We start from the raw sequence: 17,206 nt of genomic DNA, 5'->3' as shown, positions 1-17,206 counted from the left end.
TAAAATTGCCCCCAAATTTCTCATAGACTCAGCTGCCACCATTGCCCCAATCATTACCCATATTATTAATCTATCTATCAAGCAGGGTTATGTCCCCCAGGACTTCAAATTAGCCAAGGTAACCCCCCTGCACAAAAAAGGCAGTAAACTTGACCCTGGCAACTACAGGCCAATCTCAATCCTTAGTTCCATCTCTAAGGTAATGGAAAAAATTGTCTATGAACAGGTGGCTAAATATCTTGAAGAGAATAAACTGATCTACGAGTTCCAGTCTGGCTTCAGAGAGTCCCATTCCACAGATACATGCCTCATCTATTTGAATGATTACATCAAACGTGAAATTCACGATGGCAAATATTGTGGCATGGTCATGCTGGACCTCCAGAAGGCATTTGACACCGTCGATCATTCTATTCTGATCGAAAAACTCAAAGCTATTGGTCTTGATAGCACAGCAGTGAGATGGATGCACTCTTACTTGGTGGGGAGGGAACAGATGGTGGAAGTCAACGGAACCCTGTCCCCCCCCCTCCCAGTAAACTGTGGAGTACCTCAAGGGAGTATACTAGGACCACTGTTGTTCTTAATATACGTAAACGACATGTCATCTGCTTGTGACTGCAATCTGTTTCTGTTCGCGGATGACTCGGCTCTCCTAGTCTCAGGCAGAGACATTTTGCAGGTTGAAAAGGCCCTTAACTGTGAACTTAACAAGATCTGCACCTGGCTCAATGACAACAGACTCTCAATTCACCTAGGCAAAACTGAATGTATCCTCTTTGGATCTAGTCAGAAACTTAGCCTAGTTGAGAACTTCACAATTAAAGTAGGTGACACTGTGATAGAAAGAAAAAACCACATCTGCTACCTGGGTTGCATCCTGGAGGCTAACCTATCCAGTGAAAAAATGACCACCAAGGTAATCAATAAAGTCAATCAACGAATTCGCTTCTTGCAAAGAGTTGCCCCACTGATCAATATTAAATCCCGAAAGACACTAGGAGGTGCTCTTATTGGGCCCCTCATTGATTACGGAGTCCTTGTCTGGTATCGCGACGCCCCAGCTGCCTTAAAGCTAAAGCTCCAAACAGCCCAAAACAAACTAATTAGGGTTGTGCTTGGTCTCCCTCCTCTGACCCACCTTACCGAGCATCACCACGAAAGCGTGGGGTGGCTCAAAGTAGCTGACAGAGTACAGCATCTTGCAATGGGCCTGGTGTACAAGATACACTACACCTCCAAGATTCCCATGTACCTGACAAACTACTTCTTAAAGGTCAAGGATGTTCACGATCATAACACCAGAGGCAGCTCCACTAATCATCATCAGCGTAGATTTAACACTAAACAAGGCGCTAACTCGTTCTCCTGCTATACCATCAACATGTGGAACGCCCTTCCACAAGCCCTAAAGGAGAGCAAATCCCTAGCCTCCTTCAAAATTGGTATGAAAAGTCACCTTCAGACAGCAGCTACCCGTGACTTGTAAATAGACTAAGCCCCCATGCTCCCCCCCCCCCCCCCTTTTTCTTTGTATTCTGCCTTTTGTATTTGATGTTATGCTTTTGAAACTGATATTATCCTAGATAAAGTACTATGTTCTATCCGTCTGTCTTTCAATGTTATATGAGATACTTAAAGTGTGGTTCCTGTGGAAATAAGCCTCGGCTTTCTAGGATCTCCTTTTAGTTGACCTTGTACCAGTGATTTGTACTGTCATGAAACTGTACTTTTTTCTATTGCAAACTTCTAATAAATTCTTCAATCAATCAATGTAGTGGCTGGAGGCGTGGACCCAGCCAATCACAGCGTCTCTGTCCGACGCAGGCAGGGGCGTCAATTGGGTATGGCAGGGGCATGCAGCTGCCATACCCTGGGTCCAGGGGGAAAATAAAAGTTACTTTTAAATATAAATCCATGAATGTATCTTTGTCTATCTGTGCTTGTTATTATGTTGTTAAATTACAGTAAAATAACTACAAATGCAAAATGCAAAAATGTTGTTAAATTTTGCATTTTCCATTTAATGGTCACTTTAACATATTCTCCACACTTGTATTCTCCCCATCTTGACAAGATGATATATTCCCAGGTTCCGCAGGTGTGGCACGTTTACTAACGTGCATTGCCAAGTTTAGCTCTTGAACAACCATTCCAGGCTCAGGCTGCCATATCCATCCCAAGAAACCATAGAAATGGGGTGGAAAATAGAATGTAGCCTACTTCTTAAAATGAATGTATCATTGCTAAGGTATGGCAACATGACTGGTGTCTTGCACGCGCGCGAAGGCGTGCGTGCAAGACACCAGTCATGTTGCCATACCTTAGCCTTTTTTTTACTGACGCCACTGGACGCAGAGATTGCAGGTTGCTGATCCGGTCTAAAGCGGATACGGAAACAGTGCGTGTTGATTGATTGATTGATTGATTGAAGAAGGTATTATTGATTGACTGAATAATTTATTAGAAGGTTGCGCGGGAAAAAAGTACAGTACAAATCACTGGTACAAGGTCAACTAAAAGGAGATCCTAGTAAGCCTTTCGGCTTATTTACACAGGAACCACTTTATCTCATATAAGTAACACTGAAAGACAGACGGACAGAACACAGTAGGCTACTTTGCATAGGATATATGCTATAGGCCCATCATCAATAACAAAATGAGAAAAAAGCAGTCAAAGAAGAAAAAAAAAAGAAGAATAGAAAAGGAAAGGAAAATAAAATAAAATAAAAAGAAGTAGAAGATATTTACAGTGGAAAAGGGGAGGTAAGTATTGGCTTAGTCCATACATGGGCAACTGGCGGCCCGGGGGCCACACACGCCCCCACTTTCACTTACAGTAATGCAGCCTGCAGGTCAATATCAGAATAAATATATTATTGATTTCAGCTGTTACAATTCCAAACATGAAAACATGACGTTCTGCTTTAATTACTCCAGTCTGTATTATAGCTTAAAATTAACTCACTGAATGCCACCCTTTATTAAAAATCGCACCCGTGCGAAGTGAGCGGTGCAAACTAATTCCTGCAAGGGCGCCTGCGCGAATCAGTGTTGATAGGCATGCATGGCAATATTCTTTGTGTTGTGTATGATGTCAGTCTGGAGGTCTGCTCAGACTATATAAGGTTTTCGTGTGTCCTGACCTTTACACCAGCTCAAAACGAACACCAACCAGGATTCGAAACAGCAATCATAGACTACAGGGTTTAACTATGTGGTTGGGACTATGTGGTTGGGACTATGTGGTTGGTCAGACTTTTTATGTCGGTTACACCATCAGGAGTATATTATGCGCAACATACCAGCCAGGTTTGTTAGTATCCTTGACCAGACCAAATAACAATTTATCGTGTACATTCATGTGCACATTTATGTGTCACCAGAAACTCCATTTGGAGTAGCCGAGATGCAGGAGAAACTCTTAAATGTCGCTGTCTGAAAACAGATAGAGACAAATAGAGCTTCTTGTGGGTTATAAAGCAAGAGGGAAACAGAGGGAGAACAGACAGGAGGTCAGACAAACAGCCTGGCCATTAACAGCTTGGTGGCAGTCAAAGAGTGAATAGAAGAGAAAAATAATATGCAGTCCAGACCAGAAGCTCAAACAAAACAGACAGAGGGCAGAACGGAGAGGGGATCAGACAGACAGAAAGATGGAAGGACCTTTCCTGAACTTGAACCTGCCACAAATCTTTCCTAAACTTTAAACTGGCAGATTGAACAACACACAGGATTCAAAACAGTAATCATAGCCTGCAAGGGCAATGTAGCGTGGTTGCTGTTTTGAATCCTGTGTGGTGTTCAATCTGTTAGTTTAAGGTTTAGGAGAGGTCCAGGATATGAAACAACCTGGCCATTACGCCTGGACCTTTCATGAACTTTAAACCGGTCTCAAGTGCAAGTGTAATGGCCAAGACAGATCTAAATTAACATGAACAACACAGCATTTGATTGGTCTGTTCTGTTTGGCTAACACATGTCGTCATGAGTAGAACGGTTTCTGATTGGTCGATTCTAATGTTTAGTTACTCAACTAGCCAATCGATGAAGAAAGAAAGAATCGTCCCGTGCTAATATGTTTTAACTAGATAAACCGAAAGTGAAATATAGGAGCGGTTTGCACCGCTCAAAAATCTACAAAACTGGTGCCATCCATTTTGTTTAATTTTACCTTTTTATGGGGGCCAAAATCATATTTTGTACTTAAAGCTATACTGTGTAAGTTGCTCACCTAGAGGTCAGTAGCTCTATAGCAAACCGGGCCTCACACCCCTGTGTCTGCCTCCACCTCACCGAGATCTATCTTTAGAGGGGTCCCTGGTTCCTGTGCGTTCAGGCATTCCGGAGAAACGGGAGAATCGGACTCCTTCACCCTAGTAAATGCTGTTGTTATGTTGAGGCAAGCTACACGGGCGCCTACAAATATGGCCGCCGTATTGTGATAGCGACCCCACTTCAAGATGCGCTGTGATTGGCCGGCAGTGTATAACCCTCGCTGTGATTGGCCGGTAGTGTATGATGACGTAATTTTGCCGGGAAATCCCGCCCCTGTCACGGCTAAGTAGAAAACATATAAAGAGAAGGCTTCAGAAGCTGAAAATAACGGAGTGGGTGTTCTAAAACTTTAGCGATTTAACAGTTAGGACAATTTTAAGATTTGTTTTATAAAAAAAGTTACATGGTATAACTTTAAATTACATATATAAATCTATGCTTCTATCGAAAGCCACACTACCCCTCTTACAAAGGAAAAAATGTATATTTATATATATAAATCCTATCATTAGATTTGGGCTTCAATAGAACATGTGTAAGATGTCTTGATCATTATGATATGTTTATGCTGTCAATGGGACTCTGTGTTCTCTAGAGTGCAATGGCCTTTGAAGACCACCAGGTGGTGTTCTCCTACTATCTGATCGACAAATAGAAGAAGGAAGAGACACGTCCATTTTTTTTGATCGGGGCCTAGTTGTTTACATTTTGGCCAGGCCTTTTTGCTAACATGCTATAACACTTCCGAGCCCTGGCGATCGCTATCTAGGGAAGTGTATAAACAAATGTTTATTATTAACGTTAAGGTGGCCGGAACCAATGTTCGGTTATACCGGTTTTCCCGTCGGACTGTGTTCACCGGTGCTACAGTCAAATCGGTCCGGTCGCTCCGGTCACGGAGGCTAACGATTTTTAGAGCGATTTTTTTGAAATTACAATTATGTTATGAAAGATAAAACTTTTGGACTACTTGTCCATACATGTATTTGTATGAGTTCATAAAGTTAACATAAGAACATATAAATGCATTTGAAATTAAATAAAAATGTTTCCAATTGAAAAAAAATAGCTATTTTTGACTTATGCATTGTAGCCCTCTCAAGTGAATGTGAAAATATAGTGGCCCTCTCCATCATCAAAGTTGCCCTCCCCAAGTCTATTACAGGATTCGAGTAGCATGCAGCCTTCTGAAGCGGACTTTTCAGACCGATTTTGAAGGAAGTTAGGGATGTACACTCCTTTAGGGCTTGTATATGGTTCCACATGTTAGAGGTATAGGACAACGCATTTGAGCCAAATCTATAGGTTGAACTTGAGGGGACTGCCCATTAGTCCGAAGGTTCATTAGTCCGAAGGTTCATTAGTCCGAATTTAGTTAGGGTTACTGAGGTTAGATTTACGCATGCACCACTCTCTCTCTCTCTCTCTCTCTCTCTCACACACACACACACACACACACACACACACACACACACACACACACACACACACACACACACACACACACACACACACACACACACACACACACACACATATGGATTCAAGGGGTTAACCACTTAAGCCCCATATGGGAAGCCGGCTTCCCATAACCAGTCACACAACTGTTTTTGTTCTGTTATTGGTCAATAAATCAATAGAGACAAAATCAAATTAAATTTTCAATGTTGATTCTGCTACAGCCAGGGGAACTACAGCACATAATCAGCTGCCATTGTATTTTTCATCCATGCATTACTCACATTACGTTATTATTACACATTATTTGTACTCGTTTTTATATTTTTTCACCCTATACTTTTACATTACTAATATTACAGCACTACTCTCACTAAAACATCTGTAGAGTTTACATAGTTTGAAATATATTCATAAGATTTTGCCTATCAATTGATGACACCTTGATGGACAATTTCTCTATTCCCTATATATGTCTCCAATGAGGTCTTGAGTCTTTTTCACTATTCAGAATGCAAATTTTCCATAGGCGGAGGTCTTTTTCAATCCTCTTTTCCCTAGTAAGTGATCACAGCATTACAATTTGGTAAGAGAAATGTGATGCATTTGTGAACTTTCAGGGGTTAGCTTATATTTGGTGGGTCAAGAGTAGCCACAATCATTGTAGTTTTGTGTCCACAACTGTTCCAATTTGGGCATGCATTTTAGGCAGATTTTTCCCCTGGCCCCCCTGCGTAAGGAACTAACACACTGACAGCAAAACACCGGGTCCGAGCTGCTCCAGTGTCATCTCTCTCCTACAACTATTGTTGTCCCTGTTCCTGTGATGTGCTGGACAGTGTTCGTTCTAGTCGTATTAGGCTGAGGTACGCTGTCTACCGATTTGCATGATTTTTTTGACAAAATCTGTGGGAGTACTGTCAAAAAATGTGTTTAGCAAAAACTAGCCTCATGGTGGTGCTAGGACAGCTCCATGTGAAAAATGTGGGGCAGAGGTTCTGAATTGGCATCCAGGGAGTGTGTGTGCAATCTGTGCACACTGCACAGTTTGGCAGCGACTGGGCCAACAGTGCCACATGCCGGAGATTAGCTGGTAACAGATAGACGGACGGAGACATACACAAACAACACACACACACACACACAAACACACACACACACACACACACACACACTATTAGATAAATTATTAAAGATAAATATGGATCTATAAATCCATAGTTAAAATAAAACACAGAGACCAAAGGACTATATATTTTAGATTGCTGTATTTAGAGAGGGTCAGACAGAGGAGACAAACAGTGAGCTACCATAGCGGCAGCTTTCTAAATCTCTCTCTCCTCCAAGATGGAGGAGAACAGTATATAAAGAGTACAGTTTATGACAGTAAGAATCGTGGGACTTATTGATTCGTTCCCATATCATAACAAGGAAGTAGTGCCACGTAGTGCTTGTAATTTTCCACTAGTGACTTATACAGTATATCATGATTACAGTCGGGGCAACAAAACATGATTACAGTCGGGGCAACCAAAGTTATTATGACCTGTAATCTTTAGCCTGACCCTACAGTATCCGACCAAAATGTGGTCTCCTATATACTGTAAGTTCAGTTCATAATATATAACCTTATATGGTCATATGAGCGTCATACACAAACCAGAATTATGTATCATAATTCATATCTAACACACACACACACACACACACACACACACACACACACACACACACACACACACACACACACACACACACACACACACACACACACACACACAAACACACACACACACACACACAAACACACACACACACACACACACACACACACACACACACACACACACACACACACACACACACAAAACATAGTCTCGGCCATGCCTTTCAGCCTGGTGGAGACAACAATGAACTGACGGAGTACAATCTCTCCACAGAACAACACTGCATTCCACAGCTTGTCCTCAGGCTTCAGGAAAGAACTCAGTGTGCAGTTGTACTATACACCAACAGTGAGGCCCTGTGAATACTATACTAGTAGATTAACCCAGGGAAGGCTATAGGCCTATGAATGTAACAGTTTTATCAATCATATATTACATAATCATCTTCATCGTATAGACCAAATTCCTCTCTCACCCTTACAAGCTGAAAGAGTTCAGATTGTCAGGGCCCAGGGGAGTGGTCCGGTTGTCAGGGGGAGTGGTCGGGTTGTCAGGGGGAGTGGTCAGGCTGTCATGGGGAGGGGTTAACTTTGTTTTTGAGGAAGGGAAGCAACTGCAGATGACACTTGGGAGCAAACAGACAAAAGCTCAAACGATATCTACTAAACCTTAAGTAATAAATCAGGGTTTATAACCTGCTCGTGTACTTCAATCTGTGTGAAATGGTGTGACTGATCATAAACGGTAAGTCTTTATATTTGATCAATTCAGTGACTATTACAGTTGTGTTATGAACACTTGGTTAATCCATTTTTTAACCACTTGAACCCTACAGCAACCATATTATGGGGGTGAATATTCTGCAAAAATATCAGATCTACAAACTCATTGTGTCACAAGGTGTCGCAAAACAACACATGAGCTTCATTTATGTGCTATTTTCAGCAAAGGGATTTGGTGTAGAGGTAACAAGGAGGGGGCCAAGTACAGAGCCCTGGGGGACCCCAGTCAACAGCCTTTACTGTAAGATAATGTAATCGGTCTTGTGGACTGGATTTCAGGTTCAATTTAGGATATGAACCACATATATTTCTGATATGAAATCTACAGTTGAGTAGCAGTGAGTGTTCAAATCCCTGTATCTACTGTACTACTCAAGTAAGAGACACTATTTAAAGTTTTTAAAGTAACTTTTAAGTTTAAAAGTGTTTTACACCTTCTGAAGTGACTAACGTGACTAACAAGTGAAAGGTGAAGCACTGGAATGTATAACCAAGAAGAACCGATAAAAAAAAAGACAAGGAAAAATAAACGTCAAAACAAAGAGACAGTTTGTGTTGAAGGAATGACTCAGCAGAATATCGTGACAGGTCTGACTGTGCCTTCGGGATATGAATGACAGATTAGTTTCAAGCTCTTGAAAAATAAAGTCAATGGTTGTTAAAAATGTTTGCAGACAGCGAAAGAAGTGACGTCCTCTTAAATAAATAGTGGATGTTTCTGTGGTTATGTGCTGTTTGGTCACAGTTTTCTTGTGCCAAATTAAATATAGAAAAACTGTACGAAAGGGAATACTACTATTATTTATTTTGTAATAATAATAAATAATAATCATGATAATAATCCCACCAGATATTTCTTTGTCTCTCTCTCTCTGCCTCAATAAAATGATTACAGATGTTTTTTGTGTGTACTTCTGAACAAATTAATTAGAATGGGGTGACAACTTTTGCACAAGTTAACATTTTTCAGCCTGAATTTGGCTAACAAAAAGAGATTTGCTGGCAGCGCTAAACACATGATGGACTGTGGGCAAAATGCATGAAGGACGCGTTGACAGTATCTTGTCTTGTATGCTGCTGGGTGGAATGTGCAGAATGTTGGATCAGAAGCACAGTTCCCCATGACACTCAAAAGAAGCCTATTGAACAAGGAGAGGTCTGAATCTGATACGTCATGTCCTAGAGCAGTGGTTCTCAACCTTTTCAGGCCGTGACCCCCCAAAAGAATCATATTTGAACTGGGAACCCCCCACCATGACAAGCACTTGGAATTGTAGAAGTTGAGGCATTGCATTTAGTTTGACTCGGTTCCACAGATAAATATTGTGGAATTAGCTGATCTACAGGAAGGGAATTTTTTCAAACGCTTTCTTTTATTATTGACAATTTGGCCATTGTTTGACAGGTATAGTACAGTTTGTTGAATAATTTTGATGCAGTAATGGTCTTTCTTTTCTTTTCTTTAGGTATTAAAAAGATCTTAAAAGTCCTTAAATTGCCACTTCACGGTCATCTGCAAAACATTACGATTTTAATGATAATATAACATGATAATATGAAGGAAAAAAATAGAAGCCGGGCAGGGAGGGTGATATTTTATCACTGCACATACTCGTACGGTACTGGGGGTGGCACCTGTCAGCCGGGGATGTTGAGCAGGAGGAGTAGGACAAAGGCCCTAGTCTTACGTCCTCCTCACTGGCAGGTGAGCCAGTATAGAGTACAACAACAGCAGCGGCAAGCAGTGGGAGGAAAGAAAAGGGGGAAAAAAGAAGACAACAAATCTCACATTTTCTGATTTCTTATTTTTCGATGTGCTCACTATAAAGAGCACAGAGAAGAGTTGCTGACCTGCATTCCATTGTCACCAGTGCTCCTTAGATACCTCAATACAATTAAGTGTTGCATTAGAAAACGTGTGATACGTCTTTTATTTTTCTGATCAAGTTATTGACATAGCTCGCAAATAATACAAATCTATACAGGTATAGTTAATTCATATCATCACTGTCTGGCCAAAACCTCTTAACTCGAGTAAATAATATTGAAACAATGGAAAGTAGTAAAAAGTGCTTGGGACAAAACCTCCTAACTCGACACGTTCTGCCAAACCAGCTAACTCCACCTGATTGGCCCTCTCTTTTTTTTTTCTTCATCTTTGTAACCCCTGTAAATAACGTAAATAACAGTTTTTCATCCACAGCACCCTTTTAGCACCTTACATTTACTGTATGTCATATATGCTATAATTATTTAAATCTTCCCACACTCTTCCCCCACTCTATAGCAGTGGGGGCAGTGTGCCTTGTCATGAGGAAAACTTGAGATATATCTGTTTCCATTGGGACAGATTGAAAATAACTAATAAAAAGGAGATTTAACATAACACGCTAACCCAAGTACAGCCCAAGTCTGTTAATATTATTATAGGATTCTGCAGCACCCCTGGACTTGCGTCATGGCACCCTAGGGTGTCACCCACTTCGAGAAACCCTGCATTATAGTGCACATTTTTTATTGCATATGGTACTGTATATTTTCCCTATAGCTTATTTTAGCTTATAGTAAATAGTTGCCTTTCATTGTAAATGTGTCTGGTGAGGTTATACAGCACCGAAGACCATTATTCTTATTATGTGTAACATAATAGATCAAAAAATAAATAAACCAGACTGGTGTTCATTTGTTTTCACCTCTGGGGGCAAGACCTCCTTTTTTGTGTAGAAAAAAGGAACTCAGTTTCTCTCCTCCTTTTTCTGAGTCCACTACCTCCCGGGTGTTTTTGTGTGTATTCCTACTGACAACACTACATGAATCTGTCTTGAGAGAGAGAGAGAGTAATCCATTGTAACCCCCCTCCGCAGCCTGCTCTTACGTGGCGCAGAAGATCCGGGCTGCAATCGCAGGAGGAGACCACCCGGAGAAACCCACCACTGCATCATGTAACCAGGTCAAAGGTGAGGGAAACCGAACCAACAGTGGGTGGTAAAATTTTGCCTGGCTCCAGCCAATAGACCCGCCCACTCTCTCCAGCGTAGAGTCTGAAATCAGGCTAGGTAAAATTACTCACATTCTTTACTTAAGTAAAAGTATCAATGCCGCAATGTAGAAATACTCTGTAGTAAGTAAATGTCCGGAATTCAACATTTTACTTGAGTAAAAGTACAAAAGTATAGGTATCATAATGTACTTAAAGTACCAAAAGTAGAATGTAATTATTATTAGGGCACGGTCGGTCACACCACACTTGAAAATACAAATACAGCTTTTGAGACACATCTCATCTCGGCTGCATGGAAACAAACCTGGCATTATTGGAAACCCTGTTTCCGCTCGAGGGCTCTCTCCACCTTTCCACCTTTCATATGAATTACAGCGAGGAATTATGCAGCATATCTCCACACTTCCCTATAGGCTACTTGACTTCACCACAGCACAATAATATTACACTAAAGTATGTACAAGTGGCCTCCCAGCACCGTATGTTAACAATATGCCTATCCAGAACACCAGGTTGGTTGTAAAGCTAAAGTTTCTCGTACTGAACACAGAGTACAAATAGTTAGAGAGAACACGCCCTACATTTCATGACAATAGCTGACCTACAAGCTCACACATTGTGAGTGTTTGTGTGTGTGTTTGTGTGTGTGTGTGTGTGTGTGTGTGTGTGTGTGTGTGTGTGTGTGTGTGTGTGTGTGTGTGTGTGTGTGTGTGTGTGTGTGTGTGTGTGTTAATATTGATATCAGGGAACTCCATATATGGGCATAAAAGGGATTCTGTTAGGGTGACATCACAGTGAAGCCAGAGTGTGATGTCAGAGCGGCAAACCCATTCTGTTAAGAGTAGTTCCCCTGACATCACAGTGACGTCATAGCATGATGTCAGAGCGACAAACCCATAGAACCACAGACACACACAGGTACACACAGAGATACACACATACGGACAAGCTGTGACCGTTCACATACAGTACTAAGTGTGGACAACAGGAAACGGTAAAATGCACTGTCTAATAATGTCTCTCTCTCCTTCTCACTCTGTCTGTCTGTACAGGAATGAAGGAGGACATGAAGGAGAGCGGTGTGGAGGCTCAGGGCTTCAGTGCTGAACCCATGCCGCCTAATCCAGACGCCAGGCTGGAGGTCTCCCAGTGTGGATCCTGAGCTTAGATTGAGAGCTGGAAGGACACACACACACACACACACACACACACACACACACACACACACACACACACACACACACACACACACACACACACACACACACCGCTGCAACGCTGCAACGCTATTGTACATTGAAGCATAAAGTAGAGCTTAATCAGACTAACTGATGTATGGACCCTGTTTTTATGTAGTGCACATAGCATGGCGAGCATAACCCCATGAATCTAATTGTTAAAAAAACAAACTCTGTGCATATACCACCATTATTATAAACTACCCCCACATAAAGTTTCACACATTCTCACACACATTACACAATCGTCCATCCCGTGTGTGTGTGTGTGTTTGTGTATCCAGCTCTCTCTGTAATGGAAGCCAGATCGAGGAACGTTAGCCTGGGTGACAGCCTGCTACTCTACATTCAGTGGGTTGGTTTTGTCACTTCGCTTCTCAGTCTGTCAAGCCTCCTCGTATTTCCGAACATCACCTGTTACATAGGCGACGTCGTTGCTGATTGGATGTTGTTCCAGCGAATCAGAGTAGGGTTAGGGTAGCTACGTCATCAGCCAGCCAATACACACTGGTGTATTTGTCCAGCCCCGCACCACAGACCAATCAATAGCTGCGAGTGGTTTCCACTCGTTTTCTATGTCCTGCCTCCTTTGGAGATACAGTAGGAGCCTGGCCAGACTGAGAAGCAAAGTGACAAAACCAGTCCACTGAACGTAGTTTAGCAGGCTGGTACCCAGGCTAGAGGAACGTTGGAGCAGCAGAACTATGAAGGTCTGACCATCAATTCCCCAGGAGAGGAACTGATCAGACCTGATCACACCCGCTGCATCACCACTGTTCTATTATATCTATTCATTTATGCATCTTGTTTTTGAACCAATGTATGAATTTACAATAAACAAACATTTTCCTTGTGAATTCTAGGTCAATATAAATGTCTGGTCATTTGGGGAGGCAATCACCAGAATCGAAATACATTTTATTGTCAGATCACACTATTACAGGTGTAAATGATATTTTCCTTTTTTTAACACTGTAATTGATGGAATAATCATTAAGAAAATAACCAATAGTTGCAGCCCTATTAAATGGCTATTTCACTTTAAATATTTGGATTTGAATGCTTGATCTGAATGCTTGATTCAGTATTTAGATATTTGATATTCATTTAGTCAGATACGCCCCCATCCTATACAAACAAACCCATTGTAACTTCCAACTCCCTTTTAACCATGATAGATTCATGGAAAACAACCGTCCTTGGTTATGGTGACTCATACTGTCTTAATAGAGTATGTGAGGACTGAGGAGGCCGTGTTTTTTCAATAACCTTTTTTATTTTATTTTTCGTATTAGGAGGACAGTATGTATGGTGTTCACACGGATTCTGCCAATTAAATGGGAATGTGTTTTTTCTTTTCTTTAGAAATCCGCAAATGGCAAATGGTATTAATTTTGTCGGCTAAAGCTATGACAAAATATTTCCATCGACTACCTTTTTTCACTGATGAAAACTAAATTATAACTAACCTATGATGACTAAAACTAGACTAAATATATTGACATTTTCGTCAACAAATGAAAAAAATAGACTAAATGTTAGGGAGGGACTAAAAGACCAGTCATTTCATGCTTGGTTACATTCAGGCATTGCACTCTGAAAATGGCAGATCTTCAAGCTCACAATGTGTTGCGCTGCGTGTCAAATCAACACTGGTTACCACATCTATGCAGTACATACTGTAGATAGATGTGGTAACCGTGCCTGTTGCAACAACGGTGTACTGTATGTACAAGGGAGGGAGGGACAATACCTATACACTACAATACCCATTAAATATAAATGTTCTGTGTAGAGGTGCAACACTTAATCAAACTTTGATTATGAAGAATAATCGATAATGAAATAATGAAAATGGACGATCTGCTATTTCCATTACATTTGAATGACAATACAATGGATCGATGAATTGTGTTACCCTTTTAGCATAACCTTAGACTGTACTGCTTGTACTGTTAACAATCTTGTTAATAAAACATTCAATCAATCAAAAAACACAGTTGGGTTGGGCAACAAAGTATGAATTGTGTTCAAGTAGTTATTTGATGTACTTTCTTTTAAACATTGATTCTTGATTAGTTGTTTCTTAATTATTTGATTAATTGAAAAAGTAATCAATAGTTATAATTGTTAAGGAAATAATGGATAGTTGCAGCCCCAGTTCTGTGTGGGAGTTATTGGAGCAGTTCACCCCCAAAATGACTTGTTCTCTATTGATTAATCATGCCATGGAGACTTCTGTACAATAAGTTTCATAAGACAAAAATATATACCTGTTTCCGCGAGAATTTACTGTAGCATTATCTGCGGGACCACTTCCGGTTAACAACAGACATACAAGCTCACGTCGCGTTGCCGATCCAACCGTTGTGAGCTTGTAGATCATCAAGGGTCAAGTAAGGGTCAAGTAAATGTACTTGACCCTTGACCGTAAATTTATCCCCATTGATTCTGACCCTGTGGCCTGGACAACAGCGCCCCTCCCTTAACATGTGTGGTCAGAAAAGGTACTACACAGGCTTGAGGCTACATACAGACCCACCCACATACAAACAAACTAACAAACAAACATACCTACACACACGGCCACGCTATGGAGACGGTGTGACCACCGCTCAAAAAAAACATTTGGGGGGGTGAACTACTCCTTTAAGGTCGAAGAGTAACAATACAGAGCAAACTGGAATGCTATTGACTTGACTGATTCAAAATCAAAGTACTGTATGTACCCAGTGAGCAGGCTTGAAGACAGACTGTGCAGTACACCCATTACAAGATGTACTTTCAACTACCTGCCAAATGTGCCACCCAAAGAGAGTTTGAAAATATGACTCATAATAATAAAATCCCTTATCTGCTGGGTGAAGTAGCAAACACAGATAAGAGTTGTATGCTGTTCAATGGATACAATTACAGTGGATAGGCCTAATTACAATTTACAATTTGGCATTTATCAGACGGTCATGCTCTTAATCTAGAGCGACTTAAAATAAGGAAAGCATATGAATCATGTGTGTATACATACTGATCTTGGCATATAGAACCACTGTACGTACAAATAGAGCACAAACCTTTAATTTAATACATTGAAAAGTGTCTGTCTGTCTGTCTGTCTGTCTGTCTGTCTGTCTGTCTATGTATCTATAAAAGTATTATATATATTTCTTGGGAGGGTCTTTTTCTGCCTGTATTGATAGGGAACAATTATGGAGATAGACAGGAAACAGGGAAAGAGAGATGGGCAATGTAAATGTTATATTTGAATTTGAATTGAAGGGAGGGGATGGGAGAGTGGGGAGAGTGGGGGGAAAAGAGAGATGGCAACAGGAAATGAGATGAGATATAATAGGAAAGCATGGAAGCATGAATAAGATTGTAATAATGCAGCATGGGGCAGCCGAAGACAGCAAAGAACAGAAGAAGGGGAAGGGAGGATGGACAAAGAGAAGATAGGCTAGGCGAGGAGAGAGTATGTGATAAAATGGTGTTGAATCCCCTGTCCATTTCAATGTCGGTCAAACCAGTGTTGTGCTGCAGTCACATCTGTGCACTGGGGAACGAAAAGCTATGATATAATTCATCTTGGCACTCACTCTCTCTCACCACACACACGCAGTGTGCACGCGCACACACACACACACACACACACACACACACACACACACACACACACACACACACACACACACACACACACACACACACACACACACACACACACACACACACACACACACACACACACACACACACACACACACACACTCTGTCCTTTCACATTCAGACATTTTCACTCGTATATGTTATGTGAAAGAAAGGAGACTGTGTATGCGGATAGTGCCAGAATTGATTATGTCTTGTACGGCCCGTCATCGAAAGCTGTGAATTCCGAAGAGGCATTCATTAAAAAAAGAGAAATCAATTCAATTCAATTCAATGGGCTTTATTGGCATGAGAAAACATACGTTTACATTGCCAGAGCAGAAGTGTACACAATACAATACGATTGAACAAAACAATACAATCAACACAAAATGTACAAAGAGTAAAAGTTTGAGTTTGGAGTTTTTCTTGTATCGAGGTTACTCAATGCAGACAGTGCAGGGGTGTACAGAATGGAATTTGATATCCTTCTCCTATCACATCTTGCTTCTGTGTTTGCACATTGTTGTACTTCAATGGGAGTTTTTATCATTGGTCATGTTTTCAAACTCTCCTCGGGTGGTTATGATCTGTGCTTGGGTCGCAAGACTGTGCTCACAGTCAGTACCTAGTCAAGATTTGTCTTTGTATTGGGTTGGTGACCTTGGTCAGGTATTTTTGTTTGTTCTAATGGGATTGTATTTAGAGAGTATTTCGGCGGCTGGATCTTTTTTGAAATGTCATGATTTTAGTCTTGGTTAGGTTTACTGTCTAGGGCCCACGTCTGGGAGAATTCGTGCAGGATATCAAGTTGCTGCTGCAGTCCTTCTTTGGTTGGAGACAGCAGCAGATCATCTGCAAAAAGCATTTGACTTCTGTTTTGGCTAGGGTGATACCTGCATGGTGCTGTAGACTGTTCGTTTTTGCCAATTCATGCAGGCTGCATGCATCCCTGTCTAACTCCCCGGCTTTGGGGAAAGAAGTCTGTGTGTTTTTAGCCTATTTTAACTGTGCATTTGTTAGTGTACATTTGTACACTAACAAATGCACAAATGCACAAATGCAAATGTTTTTTCCCCGATGCCGCTTTCTAACAGTTTGTACATCAGACCCTCGTGCACCTCCTGCAAACGAATGA

General features: G+C 41.1%; 1 long non-coding RNA gene across 1 annotated transcript; it reads left to right on the top strand.

Annotated features, from left to right (window-relative positions):
- Positions 1 to 8,011: 8,011 nt before the first annotated feature.
- On the top strand, positions 8,012 to 13,283 carry LOC308308001. Its single transcript, XR_013963253.1, has 3 exons — positions 8,012 to 8,149; positions 11,052 to 11,144; positions 12,241 to 13,283. It is a non-coding gene; the product is annotated as an uncharacterized lncRNA (long non-coding RNA).
- Positions 13,284 to 17,206: the final 3,923 nt, after the last annotated feature.

The sequence above is a fragment of the Nannobrachium achirus genome (genome assembly GCF_963921795.1).
Source record: "Nannobrachium achirus genome assembly, chromosome: 22".
Taxonomy (NCBI): domain Eukaryota; kingdom Metazoa; phylum Chordata; class Actinopteri; order Myctophiformes; family Myctophidae; genus Nannobrachium; species Nannobrachium achirus.
The sequence above is the reverse complement of the archived record's forward strand: the minus strand, read 5'-3'. Positions and strand labels throughout refer to the sequence as shown.